The sequence below is a fragment of the Bos indicus genome, chromosome 16 (assembly GCF_029378745.1).
Source record: "Bos indicus isolate NIAB-ARS_2022 breed Sahiwal x Tharparkar chromosome 16, NIAB-ARS_B.indTharparkar_mat_pri_1.0, whole genome shotgun sequence".
Classification (NCBI taxonomy): Eukaryota; Metazoa; Chordata; class Mammalia; order Artiodactyla; family Bovidae; genus Bos; species Bos indicus.
Window position 1 is genome coordinate 55,626,597 of NC_091775.1, and position 20,421 is coordinate 55,647,017.

The 20,421-nt window shown below is 38.1% G+C and overlaps 1 protein-coding gene and 1 pseudogene across 5 annotated transcripts in view; both read right to left on the minus strand.

Moving 5' to 3' along the window:
* The window catches only part of AADACL3 (arylacetamide deacetylase like 3), a 155,721-nt gene that overhangs the window by 44,069 nt on the left and 91,231 nt on the right, over positions 1-20,421 (minus strand). For 2 of the 5 annotated variants that reach the window (XM_070768904.1, XM_070768903.1), the window contains one exon: positions 5,710-5,831. The exons of the other annotated variants lie outside the window; for them this stretch is intronic. The gene's annotated coding sequence lies outside the window, so the exon portion shown is untranslated. The remainder of the gene's footprint in view (positions 1-5,709; positions 5,832-20,421) is intronic. 5 annotated transcript variants of the gene reach the window in all.
* LOC139176577 (U2 spliceosomal RNA) lies at positions 5,820-5,974 on the minus strand (annotated as a pseudogene).

The following is a 20,421-nucleotide window of genomic DNA, read 5'->3' on the forward strand; positions in this document are numbered from 1 at the left end:
AAATTATATATATTTATTTTAAAAATTGAAAAAAAAATGTAGGGAAATGGGAATACTGCATCACTAATCATATCACTAGTTTTTCCAGGAGATCCACATTCTATACCAAACAGGCAAGGCTGGAATCAGGTTACGTGGGGCCCAAAGCTTATACAGGAGAGGTCTCATTTAAGAAAAAGAATTTTTAAAATATGACTATAAAATCAGGTAAAAAGTGAATATTTATTAAGAAAAATAAGAGCAATTACTTTAAAAAAAGTAAAAGAAGGCCAAAAAATACAATGACATAATCCAGAAAATAACTTTTTATTAATTATATGTTTCTATAATACTATTTTCCTACATTTTCCTGTTTTCTAGCCAGCTACTCTTTTTTTCTTTTTTAGAATTTGCTTTCTTATTTTTTATTAATATGTAATTGACATATAATAAGTTTCAAGGGCACAACATAAATGATTCAATATTTGTATATATTGTGAAGTGATCACCACAATAAGTCTAGTTAACATCTATCACCAAGAATATTTACACATTTTTTCTTGTGATGAGAACTTTTAAGATATATTCTCTAGGAATTTTCAAATATACAATACAGTATTTATTAACTATAGTCACCATCATGTACTTTACATCTCCAAAACTTATTTATTTAATAAACAGAAGTTTGTACCTTTTACCACCTTCATCCATTTCACCTACCACCACCCTACATCTGGAAACCACCAATCTATATTCTCTGTATCTATGAGTCTGAGCGTTGCGCCGGGGGCAGGTGTAGGTGGGTGTGGGAGGTTTATTCTACAAATAAGTGAGACCATACAAATGGCAAAATCTCCTTCCTTTTTTGGCTGAGTAATATTCCATTTTATATATGTATAGTCATACATATATATGAGACTATCATTTCCCCATTGTATTCTTTGCTCCTTTGTCATAAATTAATTGATATATATATCTGAATTTCTATCTGTCTGACATGTATATCTGCCTGGGATTTCTAACAATGGTCTTTGTGTTTGTTTTTATGCCAATACAATGCTGTTTGGATTACCAGTTTTGTAATACAGTTTGAAATTAGGAATCCTGTTGTCCCCTGTTTTGTTCTTCTTTCACACGCTTTCTTTGGCTATTTGGGGTTTTCTGTGGTTCTATACAAATTTTAGGATTGTTAATTCTATTTTTGTGAAAAATATTATTGGGTATTTTATAGGGATTGAATTTAATCTATAGTACTTCAGATATTTTAACACTATTACTTTTCTAACCCATAAGCATGAAATATCTTTCATTTGTATTTTCTTTGATTCCTTTCATCAATATCTTATACTTTTCTCTATACAGATCTTTCAATCTATTCCTAAATTTTTTAATTTTTGGCTGTATTTGTAAATGAAATTGATTTCTTAATTTCTCTGATAGTTCATTTTACTGAATAGAAATGCAGCAGACTTTTGTAAATTGATTTTATATTCTGCAATTTTAGTGAATTTGTTATTAGTTCTGATAATTTTTTGGTGAAGTCCTTAGTGTTTTCTATCTATAATATGTCATTTGCAAATATTTACTGTTTTATTTCTTCTTTTCTGATTGATGCCTTCTGTTTATTTATTTTTGCCTAATTGCCCTTCCTAGGACTACCAATACTATGTTGAATAAAAGCAGTAAGAGTCAATATCCTTGTCTTGTTCCCAAGCTTAAAGGAACTATGGACTTTTCATATATGGCTTTATTATGTTGAGATATGTTCCCTCTATACCCACACTTAAAAGTTTTATCATAACTGGATGCTGGTTTTGTCAAATATTTTTTCTACATCTTGAGATGATCATATTTTATCCTTTATTTTGTTAATGTGGTTTATCATATTGATTGATTCACAGTTGGTGAGTTATCCTTGTATACCTGGAATAAATTCCATTTGATCATGCTATATGATCCTTTTAATGTATTACTGAATTTTATTTGCTAAATATTTTGTTGAGTATTTAGCATTTATGTTCATCAGAGATACTGAGCTACAATTTTGTCTTCTCGTGGTGTTTTTGGCTGGTTTTGGTAACCAGGTAATCCTTGTCTTGTAAAATGTTTGAAAGTATTCTATGCTCTTCAATTTTTCAGAAGAGTTTGAGAATTGATATTAATTCTTTAAATGTTTGGTAGAATTCACCACTGAAGTCATTTGTTGTTGTTGTTCAGTGGCTAAGTCATTTACAATTATTTTAATCCCATGGACCATAGCATTCCAGGCTCCTCTGTCCTCCACTAACTCCTGGAGTTTGCTCAGGTTCATGTCCATTGAGTCAGTGATGCTATCTAACATTTTATCCTTCACTACCCCTTTTATCCTTTTGCCTTCAATCTTTCCCATCACCTGGGTCTTTTTCAATGAGTTGGCTCTTCACATCAGGTGGCCAAATTATTGGAGCTTCAGCTTTAGCAACCGTTCTTTCAATGAATATTCAGGGTTGATTTCCTTTAGGATTGACTGGTTTGATCTTCTTGCAGTCCAAAGGATCCTAGACCTGGAGCTGACTGTGGATCAGATCATGAGTTCCTTATTGCAAAATTCAGGCTTAAGTTGAAGAAAGTAGGAAAAACCACTAGGCCATTCAGGTATGACCTAAATTAAACTCTTTATGATTCTACAGTGGAGGTAATCAAGAGATTTAAAGGATTAGCTCTGGTAGACAGAGTGCCTGAAGAACTATATGCGAACTTCATTACATTGTATAGGAGACAGTAGCCAAAACCATCCCAAAGAAAAAGAAATGCAAGAAGACAAAGTGGTTGTCTGAGGAGGCTTTACAAATAGCTGAGGAAAGAAGAGAGAAAAAACGCAAGGGAGAATGGGAAAGATATATTCAACTGAATGCAGAGTTTCAGCGAATAGCAAGGATAGATAAAAAGGCCTTCTTAAATGAACAATGCAAAGAAATAGAGGAAAACAATAGAATAGGAAAGACTAGAGATATCTTCAAGAAAACTGGAGATATCAAGGGAACATTCATGCAAGGATGGGCATGATAAAGGACAGAAACAATAAGGACCTAACATAAGCAGAAGAGATGGCAAGAATACACAGAAGAACTATACAAAAAAGGTCTCAATGACACAGATAACAACAATGGTGTGGTCACTCACCTTGAGCTGGGCATCCTCGAGTGTGAAGGCATCTAGTCTTTTCTTTGTCAGGAGGCTCATGATTACTGAGTCCATTTCCTTATTCATTATTAGTCTGTTCAAATTTTCTATTTCTTCATGATTCAGTCTTGGAAAATTGTATGTTACTAGGAATTTATCTATTTCTTCTAGGTTGTCCAATTTATTGGCACACAATTGGTCATCAGTTTAGTTCAGTTCAGTCGCTCAGTCGTGTCTGACTCTTTGCAACCCCATGAATCGCAGCACGCCAGGCTTCCCTGTCCATCACCAACTCCCGGAGTTCACTCAGACTCATATCCATCAAGTCAGTGATGCCATCCAGCCATCTCATCCTCTGTCGTCCCCTTCTCCTCCTGCCCCCAATCCCTCCCAGCATCAGAGTCTTTTCCAATGAGTCAACTCTTCACATGAGGTGGCCAAAGTACTGGAGTTTCAGCTTTAGCATCATTCTTTCCAAAGAAATCCCAGGGCTGATCTCCTTCAGAATGGACTGGTTGGATCTCCTTGCAGTCCAAGGGACTCTCAAGAGTCTTCTCCAACACCACAGTTCAAAAGCATCAATTCTTCAGCGCTCAGCCTTCTTCACAGTCCAACTCTCACATCCATACATGACCACAGGAAAAACCATAGCCTTGACTAGATGAACCTTTGTTGGCAAAGTAATGTTTCTGCTTTTGAAAATGCTATCTAGGTTGGACATAACTTTCCTTCCAAGGAGTAAGCGACTTTTAATTTCATGGCTGCAATCACCATCTGCAGTGATTTTGGAGCCCAGAAAAATAAAGTCTGACACTGTTTCCACTGTTTCCCCATCTATTTCCCATGAAGTGATGGGACTGGATGCCATGATCTTCTTTTTCTGAATGTTGAGCTTTAAGCCAACTTTTTCACTCTCCACTTTCACTTTCATCAAGAGGCTTTTGAGTTCCTCTTCACTTTCTGCCATAAGGGTGGTGTCATCTACATATCTGAGATTATTGATATTTCTCCCGGCAATCTTGATTCCAGCTTGTGCTTCTTCCAGCCCAGCGTTTCTCATGATGTACTCTGCATATAAGTTAAATAAGCAGGGTGACAATATACAGCCTTGATGTACTCCTTTTCCTATTTGGAACCAGTCTATGTAGTCTCATAATTTTTTGTATTTCTATAGTACCTATTGGAACATCTCCTCTTTCAATTCTGATTTTATTTGAGTCCTCTCTTATTTTGGTGACAGTTTATATACTTTGTTTTCTTAGCTAAAGGTTTGTATATTGGGGGTGTTTTTTTTTTAATTGTTCTTCATTTCATTGCTCTTTTCTAGTCCCTATTTCATTTATTAGGGATTCCCAGGTGGCTCAGAAGGTAAAGCATCTGCCTGTGATGCAGGACACCCAGGTTCAGTCCCTGGGTCAAGAGGATCCCCTGGAGAAGGAAATGGAAACCCATTCCAGTACTCTTGCCTAGAAAATTCCATGGATGGAGGACCCTGGGGGGCTACAGTCCATGGGGTCACAAAGAGTTAGACATGACTGAGCGACTTCACTTTGATCTTTACAATTTCCTTCCTTCTACCAACTTTAGGGTTCATTTCTTCTTTCTATAGTTCCTTGAGGTGTAAAACTTGTTTATTTGAGATCATTCAAATTTCTTAATAAAAAATTTATCACTCTGAATTTCCCTTTAGAATTGCTTTTGCTGCATTCCATAATTTTTGGTATGTTGTGTTTCCATTTTTTCAAGGTACTTTTTAATTTCCCTTTTGATTTCTCCTTTGACTCATTAGTTGTTCAGTAGTATGTTGTTTAATCTCTACATATCTGTGAATTTTCCATTTTTCTTCTTGTAATTATTTTCTGGTTTCATACCATTGTGGTTGGAAAAGATAATTATATGAGTCAATCACCTTAAATCTAGTACAGCTTGTTTTATAGCTTAACATATGATCTACCCTGAAATACATTCCATGTGTGCTTAAGAATGTGTATTCTGTTGCTTTTGAACAGAATGTTCTGCATAGGTCTGTTAAGTCTATATTTTCTAATATAGAAAATATTAGAAATTTTTCTATATGTTGTTTAAGGTCCATATTCCCTTGCTGGTTTTCTGTTGACAGTAATCAAAACAGCATGGTACTGGCATAAAAGCAGACACACTGAAATGATGGAACTGAATAGAGACCCCAGATATAAACTCACCCATATATAGCCAACTAATACAACAATGGAACCAAGAATATACAATGGGGAAAGGATAATCTCTTCAATAAATGTATTGCTCAAATAAACAAAAACTCTTTGGTAACTTTAGTAATTTCAAAATATTAAAGGAGTCCCAAACTAAAAAGTTTGGGGATCACTAATATACACATACAAATAAGTCTCTTCCCCTTACCTATTTATTCCTCCAGTCACCAGTTTCCCTGACCAGAGGCAACCCCTCTTGATAGTTTCCTATGTGTTACATGTGTATGTAAGTAAATGTATCATGTATTTTTTTCTTTTTATAAACAGCAGTTTATTATGCACACTGACCGAGAATTCTGAAATGAGGAAAAGTAGTTACCATCATTTCATCACACTTTTCAACTCTTCCTTCTCCATGTCCTTGGAAACACATTGTGTGTCTACTCTTCCAGAAATTACTGAGTCTTTCAAAGCCACACACACTTTTCTTTGGATGCCCATCTGCCAATGACAGGGTGAGAAAAATGTATATCATATCTATGATTATAAGAAAATTTCCATTTTTAATATTTTTAATATCACCTTATCTTTGAGCTGGTAAGACAGTTCTACACTTGATCTTAGCCAAAAGGCCGAGAAGCGATGAGACAGTTCTAAATAATTAGAACACTAAGTCACTTTCTTCTCTTCAGGGGTGTAGTAACAATGCCAACATAACCAGAATGTAACCCAAAGACGTGTATGAAATCTAGCCAAAGAAAATATCCTTCTTTAACTGTCTCTGGTACATTCTTAATTATTTCTAACTTAAAGTTTCTATTTTTTCCTTAATCTGCATATAATCTGAAATTTAACCCTTCCATTGAGATTTTTTATTATAGTTGATTTACAATATTGTGTTAATTTCTGCTGCCCAGCAAAGTGATTCAGTTATATAAATACATACATCCATTTTTACATTTTTTTCCATTATGGTTTATCACAGGATATTGAATATAGCTCCTTGTGCTATTATAAGAGAACTCCCATAAGTCTATCAGCTGATTTCTCTCCAATGAGTTTACTATCAATTACTCTATATTGTTCAGAAAACTCTATTTGATTTTTTTTCAAATGGCTAATCTCTTCTGTTTGTAAGGCCCTGTTTCTCTTTTATATTTTTATTCTCTCATTGGTTTATTTACTCAATTGCACATGTTTACTTTAGAAATTTGAATAATTCTGGTATCTGAAGTTCCTGGGAATTAACTCCTGTGATTTGTCTTGCAGGACATGGATTGAGGGTATGTCCTTCCAGACAAATTTAGCAATTTGCTTCTACCAGGTATCAAAGGATTCACTTTTATGGTAATTTATTGGTTTGATTTTTACTAAAGTATGTGGGAAACATAAATTTGAACCCCTAAACCATGTAAGAATAATCCTGTATGTACCATTCATCATGAAACACTTTTTTTCAGTTGGTACTGGACGAAAAAAGTTATTTTCTAGTCCACCTGTTCACTGTTGCTGCCACTGCAGGTATCTGCTTTGTGCACAAAGATCTCAATGTCATCTCTAGGAGACATAAGGCCATGTCTCCTGATCTTGTAAGGCCATCAAAAACTAAGCACATGGGTTACTGAGACCTACAAACCCTTTCTAGTTTACATTTTACCCTTGAGTTTTGGCCCTGGGAATTGCCCCTCTTTTCTTGCAAATTCTTGTAAGTATGCATTGAAAAGAATGCCTGTTGTAGTTTGTCCAGCATTTCTAGATTTTTTTTTTGCATTGGAAAAGGTACCAGATACTCTAGTCCACCATACTGCTAGAAACAGAAGTCTTCATCACACTTTACTGATCAAGGTTAAGTCACCTAAAGACAAAACCAAATTTATCCTCCAAATTATTTCTCTTCTCATATACAAATCACCATATTTCTCCAACTCTGTAAGACAATGGAAAGGCAGGCTCCCTTGTCAAAGTTATTATTATCAACCTAATTTACACATTCCTCTCTTATGAAAAACTGTAAATTGTAGAATTAGTCATGTTTTCCTCTTCCCTTGACTACTAAAGAGTACATAATCACAGCCAATGTCAAAAATCTATATCCAACATTTCTCTTCTCAGCCTTCCAGGCAGTCTGGCCATCAGAGGCTTCTTCCTCTAGCCTTCCCTTGCACAGCACCTGGTTTTACAGGCCACTTTTTCTCCCTCCTTGTTTACATATCCCCAGCCTCAGCTTTTTCTCCCTCCCTCATTTTCTCTCTCTCTTTCTCCTGTGCCTCCTCCCTCCCTCCCTCCCTCCAGTCCACTCCAGATTACGTCTCTGTCTGGTTCCTTTTCTAAATGAACATATAAAAATTCATCTAGATGTTCAACATATCTAAGGCTTTCCCATTTTTCCATCTTCCTTAGAAAGCAAAAAAAAAAAAAATCTCCTATACCATCTCAGATCTATATCCTGAGAATTACTTCTCATAAATCTACTATGACCTTGTTCATTCTTGAACTTGAACTGGTAGTTCATCTTTTCCCTTCCCACCACACTAGAAAGCCAAGTTTTATCTCCCTCTCCCTACAATTCTGACAGCTTCTCCTCCTTGTTCTACCTCAGTCTAACCCATTCCATCCTAGTGACCCAGCTGGAATGTCTAAACCAACCCCTAAATAAAGTGAGGATGATTATCAATTACCATATGGCAGAAAGTGAAGAGGAACTCAAAAGCCTCTTGATGAAAGTGAAAGTGCAGAGTGAAAAAGTTGGCTTAAAGCTCAACATTCAGAAAACGAAGATCATGGCATCCAGTCCCACCACTTCATGGGAAATAGATGGGGAAACAGTGGAAACAGTGTCAGACTTTATTTTTCTGGGCTCCAAAATCACTGCAGATGGTGACTGCAGCCATGAAATTAAAAGACGCTTACTCCTTGGAAGGAAAATTATGACCAACCTAGATAGCATATTCAAAAGCAGAGACATTACTTTGCCAACAAAGGTCCGTCTAGTCAAGGCTATGGTTTTTCCTGTGGTCATGTATGGATGTGAGAGTTGGACTGTGAAGAAGGCTGAGCGCCGAAGAATTGATGCTTTTGAACTGTGGTGTTGGAGAAGACTCTTGAGAGTCCCTTGGACTGCAAGGAGATCCAACCAGACCATTCTGAAGGAGATCAGCCCTGGGATTTCTTTGGAAGGAATGATGCTAAAGCTGAAACTCCAGTACTTTGGCCACCTCATGCGAAGAGTTGACTCATTGGAAAAGACTCTGATGCTGGGAGGGATTGGGGCAAGAGGAGAAGGGGACGACAGAGGACGAGATGGCTGGATGGCATCACTGACTCGATGGACGTGAGTCTGAGTGAACTCCGGGAGTTGGTGATGGACAGGGAGGCCTGGCGTGCTGTGATTCGTGGGGTTGCAAAGAGTCGGACACGACTGAGCGGCTGATCTGATCTGATATAGTAATCAGTGGCCTGATGCTCAGAGATGCCTAACTCTGACATATAGACCATGGGGTTTCCAAGGATAAAATTTAGAGTTTTGAGTGACTCTTATTACAAAGACAGAAAAATATGAATTTTACAAACAAATACTTTATATAAGCCAGAATACTCTAGTATCAAAACCTTTCAATTTCATGACTTTGCTCAAGTGGGCTGCAAGCCATTTACCTGAAAAATACCCCCAAATCTTTGGGGAATGTTGGCCACACATGCTGAGCTAACATTAATTCCTTATAACCAATAACACCACTCTACAGTATACCAGTCTGAGCAGGTGCTTATGCGAGTCAGGTGATAAGGAATTCTAACCCAATGTCAACTCACAGTACCAGAACTTTCAAAGTTTACATAGAGGTTTAATGGGGTTCAGCCACATACACAATTCAGACAGATGGTCTTAAAAAACCTTACATTTTTAAGGCTTCATCTTTGAAATGGCCTTAACTATGGGATGGTGTGGGTAGAACATATTGGGGTGGCCAAAAAGTTTGTTCAGATTTTTCTGTAAAATGTTACAAAAACCTAAACAAGCTTTTTGGTCAACCCAAAATATTCCAAGTACAGGGCAGGAAGTAAGGCGCTTTCAATTGTCGAGGTCTAGCTCTTGGGTCAACCAGCAGCGATGTCCTCCACTTATACAAAGATCTTTATTTTGTTCACTGATGTATCCCAAATACCTAGAACATAAAGAGGCAAACTCTTTTTTTTTTTCTTTTATAACTGAGATTTTATTGGTTGTTTTGAGGATCACTACACAGACATTTCAATTTGTACACAATTCTTCACATATGTACCAGAAATCTAAAATATCATGTAGTTGTGATTCTTAACAGTTATTCCAGTGACTTTCCAGCTTAAAATTTGGAGCAAACTTTCCTTAACAGGATATCAAGTACCAATATCTTCAAATATTGATACGTTGTTACATCATAAGTCCCACTGATTCACAATTTAATATCATATACACTACATACCCAAACTGTCAATCGTTCACAGCACATTAACCAAGTTACTAGGAAAACTGGACTACCACGACCAAAGATGTTATAGTATAGTGCACAAAATTCTGACCAGGAGAGCCAAGATCAAAAAGTGGTTTGCTGTAGGAAATAATTCTACCAAAACGATATGGGAAGAGAAGTAATTTAAAGTGTTCAAGACCTTAAATGCACAACTGACTCCAAACTGCCATTTAGTATGCTTTTGTGTTACAGGATATAAAAGCTACCCCCCATCTATGGAATGTTAAGCTGACACCCAAGACAATCAAAGCCTCCCGTATCCAATATCCCACTATTTTCTGGTTGTACCAAAAAATAAACAACCAGCAAATGATTTCACCTCTTAAAAAAAAGCATTTACACTTAAAAAATGGGATGAGGTGGGATTCCCTTCTGTAAAGTTTCAGATGGCAGACATCTTGTGGACTATACAACTATTCAACTTGGCCTTCATAATTAGAAACCAGCTACAGATAATACGCAAGCAAACAGGTGTGGCTGGGTCCAATAAAACTTTATTTATGGATATTAAAACCTGAATTGAATATAGTCTTCACCTATCACAGAATATCCTTCATTTTATTTTTTCAACCACTTGAATATGTACAACAACAAAAAATTATTGGTTCACAGGCTGTACAAAAACAGGCAGCAGGCAGGATTTGGCCATGGGTCAGTTTGAAAACCACTGACCTAGAACATTGTAAGAGTGCTAATGGAAGCTTTTATGCCAAAGTACTCAAGGGTACTTGAAAGTGCTACATTATTTTAAGTATATTAGGCATTACTTATACAATCATGTTTATGTTTTTACTGTGTTTTCCAAGTGCAGAGGAAAATTTAACTTACTTTATACACTGTGAACTATGATATATATATTTTTTGATATATTTAAATTAGTGAGACTAGAATAAGGATGTCCTCAATAAAACAGTAGATGGTAAACTCTCTGAACCCTTCCAGGGTCAAACTAGCCCAAATTTATCCAGCCTACTGCCTGTTTTTATATGTCCTGTGAACTGAGTGCTTTTTACATATTTAAGTAGTTGAAAAAATAAAAAGAAGAATATTCTGTGGTATGTGAAGACTACATTAAATTCAAGTTTCAATAGTACATGGTAAACAATTCTGGGTCCAAACATCTCATCTGTCTCAAATTATACCTAACCAAGAAGACCAAGTTCCCAGCCTGAGCCTTGGATTTGATTTTATTACTGCTTAAAAAGCAGGTACTATCTGGAAGTCAAGTGGTTAAGAGTCAGTACTTTCACTGCCTATGGGCCCAGAGTTCAATCCCTGGTTGGGGAACTAAGAGCCCACAAGCCACAGAGCATGGTCAAAGAAAAAATAAAGTTAAAAATAGCAACTAACAGGATTAGGAACTAAGCCAGTTATGATGACATGTGCATTTCTTATCGACTCATACTGAAAAAAAGAGTTAGTTAATCTCAGTGGCATAGAAAAGGCTGCATGGAGCAAAGATATGCACTATTGGACCTGGAGGATTATGTTAACATATTTTTAACCTGTGGGCCCCATTAAATAGAGAGCTCTGCAAAGGAAGTGGGGCCAGTTCCATTCCCACACTGGCTGGTTAGTTCAGGGATTATAGGCACATTCTGCTTTCCTAAGACTAAAGCAAACATTTCTCAGTCCCAGCCCGGCACACATAAAAGAAACAGGACCTTGGTATATAGTAGGTACTCAGGAAATATTTAAATGAATGGATGAATATATGGATAACTTTGAACTATTAGAGTAAAAAAAAAGCATTCTAGTAAAGAGGCCATTAACGAATATTATTTACTCTGTTCTTGTCTTTTCTGTTACGGGAAACATAAGAAATATAAGCTCCACTGATTGGCCACTTACTCATTCACTAATTTCACAACCATATTACTAAATACATATGTTACAGAAACTCTTCAAGGAGCTGGGCCTACAAAGCTAAGACACCGGAGGGGCGCACACTAACTCTTATGGGTTCTAGGCACTTTTGTCTTCATGGGTCCCTTCCTCCAATAAAACAATATTAAAAGTTTTACCTTGTGTTAATATAAACACAAACGTACTTGGACTGGATTCATTATTATACTCATGTGTGCAATGTGTGCTAAGTCACTTCAGTCCTGTCCAACTCTGTGACCCTATGGACTGTAGCCTATCAGGCTCCTCTGTCACTGGGATTCTCTAGGCAAGAATACTGGAGTGGGTTGCCATGCCCTTCTCCAGAGCATCTTCCTGACCCAGGGACTGAACCCACATCTCTTATGACTCCTGTACTGGCAGGTGGGTTCTTTAAGACTAGACCCACCTGGGAAGCCCATTATACTCATGGTTATTATTATTTTCATTACTTCTTCTGAATTTAAATGAAATTAAGACTACAACAATGTGGTAGGCCCCCAAAAGTATCGTGGGCCCTGGGTATCTATCCACTGTGCCTTATAAATGGGTCAGCCCCACAACAGTCTCTGTCTTCCTGCCATCTCTCCTGAATAATTCAGTCTAAACATTAATTGAAGGTGCTGAGCAAGATAGGTAGGTGGGATTCCAGAGTGTGGGAGTCCTGCAGGGTAATTTTGGAGAGCTTCCAAGGTGGGGGCGGGGGGCACCTGTGGTGAGGGGGTAAGGAAGGCAGCTGTGTGGAGGGACAGTGACAGCAGTGGGAGGTATTAGGATCTGAGCAGAGTGAGGAGGAAATCTAGTTGTGAGTCAGGGTCACTATAGGGATGGCAGGATAGCTGAGAAGGAGAGCAGGAGGAGAGGGACCTCACTGCTCAGTGCAGATTGCTGAAGCCTGAGTGGAGTAGGGCAGATGTCTACGCAAGGGTGCTAGGTGGTGGCAGTGGCCCATTAAGAAGCCACTGGGGATCAGGAGGCACTCTTGGAAGGCTAGGAGAGCAGAAGAAATCGCCTGGAGTGGGGCCAAGCAGAATGATGAGGACATTAGCACAGTCTGGTGTGGGATGTCATAGCCTAGGCAGGGTGGATCAAAGGAAATACTGTCAAACTGGGGACAATGTGATAACAGATTTGATAAATACTGATGACAACAGATTCAGTTCAGTTCAGTTGCTTAGTCGTGTCTGACTCTTTGTGACCCCATGAATTGCAGCACGCCAGGCCTCCCTGTCCATCACCATCTCCTGGAGTTCATTCAAACTCACGTCCATCAAGTAGGTGATGCCATCCAGCCATCTCATCCTCTGTCGTCCCCTTCTCCTCCTGCCTCCAATCCCTCCCAGCATCAGGGTATTTTCCAATGAGTCAACTCTTTGCATGAGGTGGCCAAAGTATTGGAGTTTCAGCTTTAGCATCATTCCTTCCAAAGAACACCCAGGACTGATCTCCTTTAGAATGGACTGGTTGGATCTCCTTGCAGTCCAAGGGACTTTCAAGAGTCTTCTCCAACACCACAGTTCAAAAGCATCAATTCTTCGGCACTCAGCTTTCTTCACAGTCCAACTCTCACATCCATACATGACTACTGGAAAAACCATAGCCTTGACTAGACGAACCTTTGCTGGCAAAGTAATGTCTCTGCTTTTGAATATGCTATCTAGGTTAGTCATAACTTTCCTTCCAAGGAGTAAGCGTCTTTTAATTTCATGGCTGCAATCACCATCTGCAGTGATTTTGGAGCCCCAAAAAATAAAGTCTGACACTGTTTCCACTGTTTCCCCATCTATTTCCCATGAAGTGATGGGACCGGATGCCATGATCTTCGTTTTCTGAATGTTGAGCTTTAAGCCAACTTTTTCACTCTCCTCTTTCACTTTCATCAAGAGGCTTTTGAGTTCCTCTTCACTTTCTGCCATAAGGGTGGTGACATCTGCATATCTGAGGTTATTGATATTTTTCCTGGCAATCTTGATTCCAGATTGTGCTTCTTCCAGTCCAGCGCTTCTCATGATGTACTCAATAGATTAGAACTCAATAAATAAAATAGGAATCCATGAGGTCACACCAATATAAATGAATGAATCTGTTAACTGATTGATTTATAAGGAAAAGAGAAAGCTTTTCCTCATAGCAGAATACCAACTGATAAATGTAGAATGTAGAATGAATAAGCTAAATAAGAAAATCACTATCTGACAATCAACTTAATAATATTGATTCAGACAAGAATAATCAATGGATGCTAAAACTGATGGGTGAACATTTGATGCAGGATGGAATATTCAAATAGTCTCAAAATACCTCCCACAAAATACTAACTATAAAGGGGGAAAGAATACTTCAACAATAAGGAAGGCTGATCAAAGCAAATGTCACCGTTAATAAAACAAACTGGAATTGTGCACCACCTATTGGAGGCAGTGAAAAGACCATCACTACTGTGATATTCCTGCCCCCAAAAAAATTTTTTTTAAAGCCTGACTGAGAAGGCGGTCCTAAGATGGCAGAAGAATAGGATGGGGAGACCACTTTCTCCCCTACAAATTCATCGAAAGAACATTTAAACGCTGAGCAAATTCCACAAAACAACTTCTGAATGCTGGCAGAGGATATCAGGCACCCAGAAAGGCAGCCCATTGTCTTTGAAAGGAGAACAAAGGACTGAGCAGAGCTAGCCGGCTGCAGACCGGCCCATCCCCCGCTGGAGACAGGCAGGTGAGGGCAGCCAGAGCCAGAAGAGGGCACTGACGGCCCCAGAGAGGCATCATCTACCTAACTGCAAGCAGCCTTCATTGTTAACCAAGACTCCGTGTGATTGCGGACAGTCAACATCCACCGGGAGGGTCGCAGCCAGAGATCAGCTCCCCAGAGACACATGGCACACCTGAGAAGGTGCACCCGTTGTACACCCAGAAAACCGAGTGGCTGGGATGGGGGAGGCGATAAGTCACAGCTCCCCAAGCACCTGGTCACCTGAGCTGCTCAGACTGGGGAAGGGCACAAAACGCAGGCTCAATCAAGTCTGCGGCTTTGTGGAGTACCCGAGAACCTGAACAGCTTTGACCTGGGAAGTGCACTCAACCCAGGACTGGCCTCAGACAGTTCCCAGCAGAGCAACCTAGAGCCTGAGCAATATATACTGGGAAAGCACACACTCCGTGAACGGGGGCAAACCCATTGTGGCCGAGACACTGGGAGCACAGCCCACAGACGCCAGTGATATTTGTTTGCAGTGTTCCTCCCTCCCCACAGCACAGCTGAACAAGTGAGCCTAAAAAAAGTGACCACCACTGCCCTCTTGTGTCAGGGTGGAGATTAGACACTGAAGAGGCCTGCAAACAGAAACTAAACAGAGGGAACTGCTTTGGAAGTGACAGTTGCAATAGATTAAAACCCTGCAGTTAGCATCGACTACATAGGAATGGGCCTATAGATCTTGAGAAGTGTAAGCCAGATCAACAAACTATCTGAAAATGAACTGACCCCACACTGTCCACAACACCACCAGAGAAAGTCCTAGATATATTTTTACTATTACCATTTTTTTAATTTTTAAAAAAAATTTTAAGTCCTCTATTACTCCTTTAATTTTCATTTTTATAACTTACTATTACTTTGCAAAAAAAAACACCCTATTTTTAAAGTAAACTTCATATATATATATATATATTTTATAATTTTTGTGACTTTGTTTTTTTCTTTAATATTGTATTTTTGAGAATCTAATCTCTACTCTAGATTTTTAATCTTTGCTTTTGGGTATTTGTTATCAATTTTGTACCTTTAAGAATCCAATCTTTAGTACCCATTTTTACTTGGGAGCAAGATTACTGGCTGGATTGCTCTCTCCCCCTTTGGACTCACCTTTTTGCCACCAGGTTGCCTCTATCTCCTCCCTCCCTTCTCTTCTCTACCCAACCCTGTGAATCTCTTTGTGTGTTCTGGGCTGTGGAGAACACTTAGGGAACTGATTACTGGCTGGAGCTGTCTCGCTTCTTTTGATTCCCCCTTTTATCCTCCTGGCCACCTCTCTCTCCTTCCTCCCTCTCTCTTCTCTGTATAACTCCGTGAACATCTCTGAGGGGTACAGACTGTGGAGAGCACATAGGAAAGTGATTACTGGCTACATTGCTCTCTTCTTTCAATTCCCCCCTTCTCCTCCTGGTCACCTCTATCTCCCTCCTCCCTCTTCTCTTCTCCTTGTAACTCTGTGTACCTCTCCAGGTGTCCCTCACTGTGGAGAAACTTTACATCATTAACCTAGATGTTTTATCATCTATACATCAGTACTGTATAGATGGAGAAGTCTTGAGGCTACTGTAAGAATATGACTGAAAACCAGAGGCAGGAGGCTTAAGTCCAAATCCTGAGAACACCAGAGAACTCCTGACTTCAGGGAACATTAATCGATAGGAACTCATCAAATGCCTCCATACCTACACTGAAACCAAGCACCACCCAAGGGCCAACAAGCTCCAGAGAAAGACATACCACACAAATTCTCCAGCAACACAAGAACATAACCCTGAACTTCAATATACAGGCTGCCCAAAGTCACAACAAACCCACTGACATCTCAAAACTCATTACTGGACACATCAGTGCACTCCAGAGAGAAGAAATCCAGCTCCACCCACCAGAACACTGACACAAGCTTCCCTAACCAGGAAACCTTGACAAGCTACACGTCCAACCCCACCCACAGTGAGGAACCTCCATAATAAAGAGGAACCACAAACTGCCAGAATATGGAAAGGTCACCCAAAACACAGCAATATAAACAAGATGAAAAGGCAGAGAAATACCCAGTAGGTAAAGGAACAGGATAAATGCCCACCAAACCAAACCAAAGAGGAAGAAATAGGGAATCTACCTGATAAAGAATTCTGAAAAATGATAGTTAAAATGACCCAAAATCTTGAAAACAAAATGGAGTTACAGACAAATAGCCTGGAGACAAAGATCGAGAAGATGCAAGAAAGGTTTAACAAGGACCTAGAAGAAATAAAAAAGAGTCAATATATAATGAATAATGCAATAAATGAGATCAAAAACACTCTGGAGGGAATCAACAGTAGACTAACAGGCAGAAGATAGGATTAGTGAGGTAGAAGACAGAATAGTAGAAATAAATGAAACAGAGGGGAAAAAAGAAAAAAGAATTAAAAGAAATGAGGACACCCTCAGAGACCTCTTGGACAATGTTAAACCCCCCAACATTAGAATCATAGGAATCCCAGAAGAAGAAGACAAAAAGAAAGACCATGAGAAAATACTTGAGGAGATAATAGTTGAAAACTTCCCTAAAATGGGGAAGGAAATAGTCACCCAAGTCCAAGAAACCCAGAGAGTCCCAAACAGGGTAAACACAAGATGAAACACCCTAAGACACATATTAATAAAATTAACAAAGATCAAATACAAAGAAAAAAATATTAAAAGCATCAAGGGAAAAATAACAAATAACACACAAGGGTATTCCCATAAGGATAACAGCTGATCTTTCAATAGATTCTCTTCAGGCCAGAACGGAATAGCAAGACATAGTTAAAGTGATGAAAGAAAATAATCTATAGCCCAAACTACTGTACCCAGCAAGTATCTCATTCAAATATGAAGGAGAAATCAAAAGCTTTACAGACAAGCAAAAGCTGAGAGAATTCAGCACCACCAAACCAGCTCTCCAACAAATGCTAAAGGATCTTCTCTAGACAGGAAACACAGAAAGGGTGTATAAACTCAAACCCAAAACAATAAAGTAAATGGCAACGGGATCATACTTATCAATAGTTACCTTAAATGTAAATGGTAAATGCCCAACCAAAAGACAAAGACTGGCTGAATAGATACAAAAACAAGACTCCTATATATGTTGTCTACAAGAGACCCACCTCAAAACAAGGGACACATGCAGACTGAAAGTGAAGGGCTGGAAAAAGATATTCCATGCAAATAGAAACCAAAAGAAAGCAGGAGTAGCAATACTCATATCAGATAAAATAGACTTTAAAACAAAGGCTGTGAAAAGAGACATTACATAATGGAAAAGGATCAATCCAAGAAGAAGATATAACAATTATAAATATATATGCACCCAACATAGCATCGCAATACATAAGACAAATGCCAGCAAGTATGAAAGGGGAAATTAATAATAACACAATAATAGTGGGAGACTTTAATACCCCACTCACACCTATGGATAGATCAACTAAACAGAAAATTAACAAGGAAACACAAACTTTAAATGATACAATAGACCAGTTAGACCTAATTGATATCTTTAGGACATTTCACCCCAAAACAATGAATTTCACCTTTTTCTCAAGTGCATATGGAACCTTCTCCAGGATAGATCACATCCTAGGCCATAAATCTAGCCTTGGTAAATTCAAAAAAATTGAAATCATTCCAAGCATCTTTTCTGACCACAATGCAGTAAGATTAGATGTCAATTACAGGAGAAAAACTATTAAAAATTCCAACATATGGAGGCTGAACAACACACTTCTGAATAACCAACAAATCACAGAAGAAATCAAAAAGGAGATCAAAATATGCATAGAAATGAATGAAAATGAAAACACAACAACCCAAAACCTATGGGACACTGTAAAAGCAGTGCTAATAGAGAAGGTTCATAGCAATACAGGCTTACCTCAAGAAACAAGAAAAATGTCAAATAAATAACCTAACTCTACACCTAAGTTTACTAGAAAAGGAAGAAATGAAGAATCCCAGGGTTAGTAGAAGGAAAGAAATCTTAAAAATTGGGGCAGAAATAAATGCAAAAGAAACAAAAGAGACCATAGCAAAAATCAACAAAGCCAAAAGCTGGTTCTTTGAGAAGTTAAATAAAATTGAAAAACCATTAGCCAGACTCATCAAGAAACAAAGGGAGAACAATCAAATCAACAAAGTTAGAAATGAAAATGGAGAGATCACAACAGACAACACAGAAATACAAAGGATCATAAGAGACTACTATCAGCAACTATATGCCAATAAAATGGACAACTTGGAAGAAACAGACAAATTCTTAGAAAAGTACAACTTTCCAAAACTGAACCAGGAAGAAATGGAAAATCTTAACAGACCCATCACAAGCACGAAAATTGAAACTGTAATCAGAAATCTTCCAGCAAACAAAAGCCCAGGATGAGATGGCTTCACAGCTGAATTCTACCAAAAATTGAGAGAAGAGCTAACAGCTATCCTACTCAAACTCTTCCAGAAAATTGCAGAGGAAGGTAAACTTCCAAACTCCACCATCACCCTAATACCAAAACCTGACAAAGATGCCACAAAAAAAGAAAACTACAGGCCAACATCACTGATGAACATAGATGCAAAAATCCCTAAAAAAAAAAATTCTAGCAAAGAGACTCCAACAACATATTAAAAAGATCATATATCATGACCAAGTGGGCTTTATCCCAGGGGTGCAGGGATTCTTCAATATCCACGTATCAATCAATGTAATACACCACATTAACAAATTGAAGAATAAAAACCATATGATTATCTCAATAGATGCACAGAAAGCCTTTGACAAAATTCAACATTCATTTATGATAAAACCCCTCCAGAAAGCAGGAATAGAAGGAACATACCTCAACATAATAAAAGCTATATATAACAAACCCACAGCAAACATTATCCTCAATGGTGAAAAATTGAAAGCATTTCCCCTAAAGTCAGGAACAAGACAAGGGTACCCACTCTCACCACTACTAGTCAACATAGCTTTGGAAGTTTTGGCCACAGCAACCAGAGAAGAAAAAGAAATAAAAGGAATTCAGATTGCAAAAGAAGAAGTAAAACTCTCACTGTTTGCAGATGACATGATTCTCTACATAGAAAACCCTAAAGACTCCACCAGAAAATTACTGGAGCTGATTAATGAATATAGTAAAATTGCAGGATATAAAATCAACACACAGAAGTCCCTTGCATTCCTATACACTAACAATGAGAAAACAAAGAGAAATTAAGGAAACAATTCCATTCACCATTGCAACGAAAAGAATAAAATACTTAGGAATATATCTACCTAAAGAAACTAAAGACCCATATATAGAAAACTATAAAACACTGATGAAAGAAATCAAAGAGGACACAAATAGATGGAGAAATATACCGTGTTCATGGATCAGAAGAATCAATATAGTGAAAATGAGTATACTACCCAAAGCAATCTATAGATTCAATGCAATCCCTATCAAGCTACCAATGGTATTTTTCACAGAACTAGATCAAATAATTTCACGATTTGTATGGAAATACAAAAAAACCTCGAATAGCCAAAGCAATCTTGAGAAAGAAGAATGGAACTGGAGGAATCAACCTGCCTGACTTCAGGCTATAATACAAAGCCACAGTCATCAAGACAGAATGGTACTGGCACAAAGACAGAAATATAGATCAATAGTTCAAAATAGAAAGCCCAAAGATAAATCCATGCACCTATGGTCACCTTATCTTCGACAAAGGAGGCAAGAATATACAATGGAGAAAAGACAATCGCTTTAACAAGTGGTGCTGGCAAACTGGTCAACGACTTGCAAAACAATGAAACTAGAACACTTTCTAACACCACACACAAAAATAAACTCAAAATGGATTAAAGATCTAAATGTAAGGCCAGAAACTATAAAACTCCTAGAGGAAACCATAGGCAAAACACTCTCCAACATAAA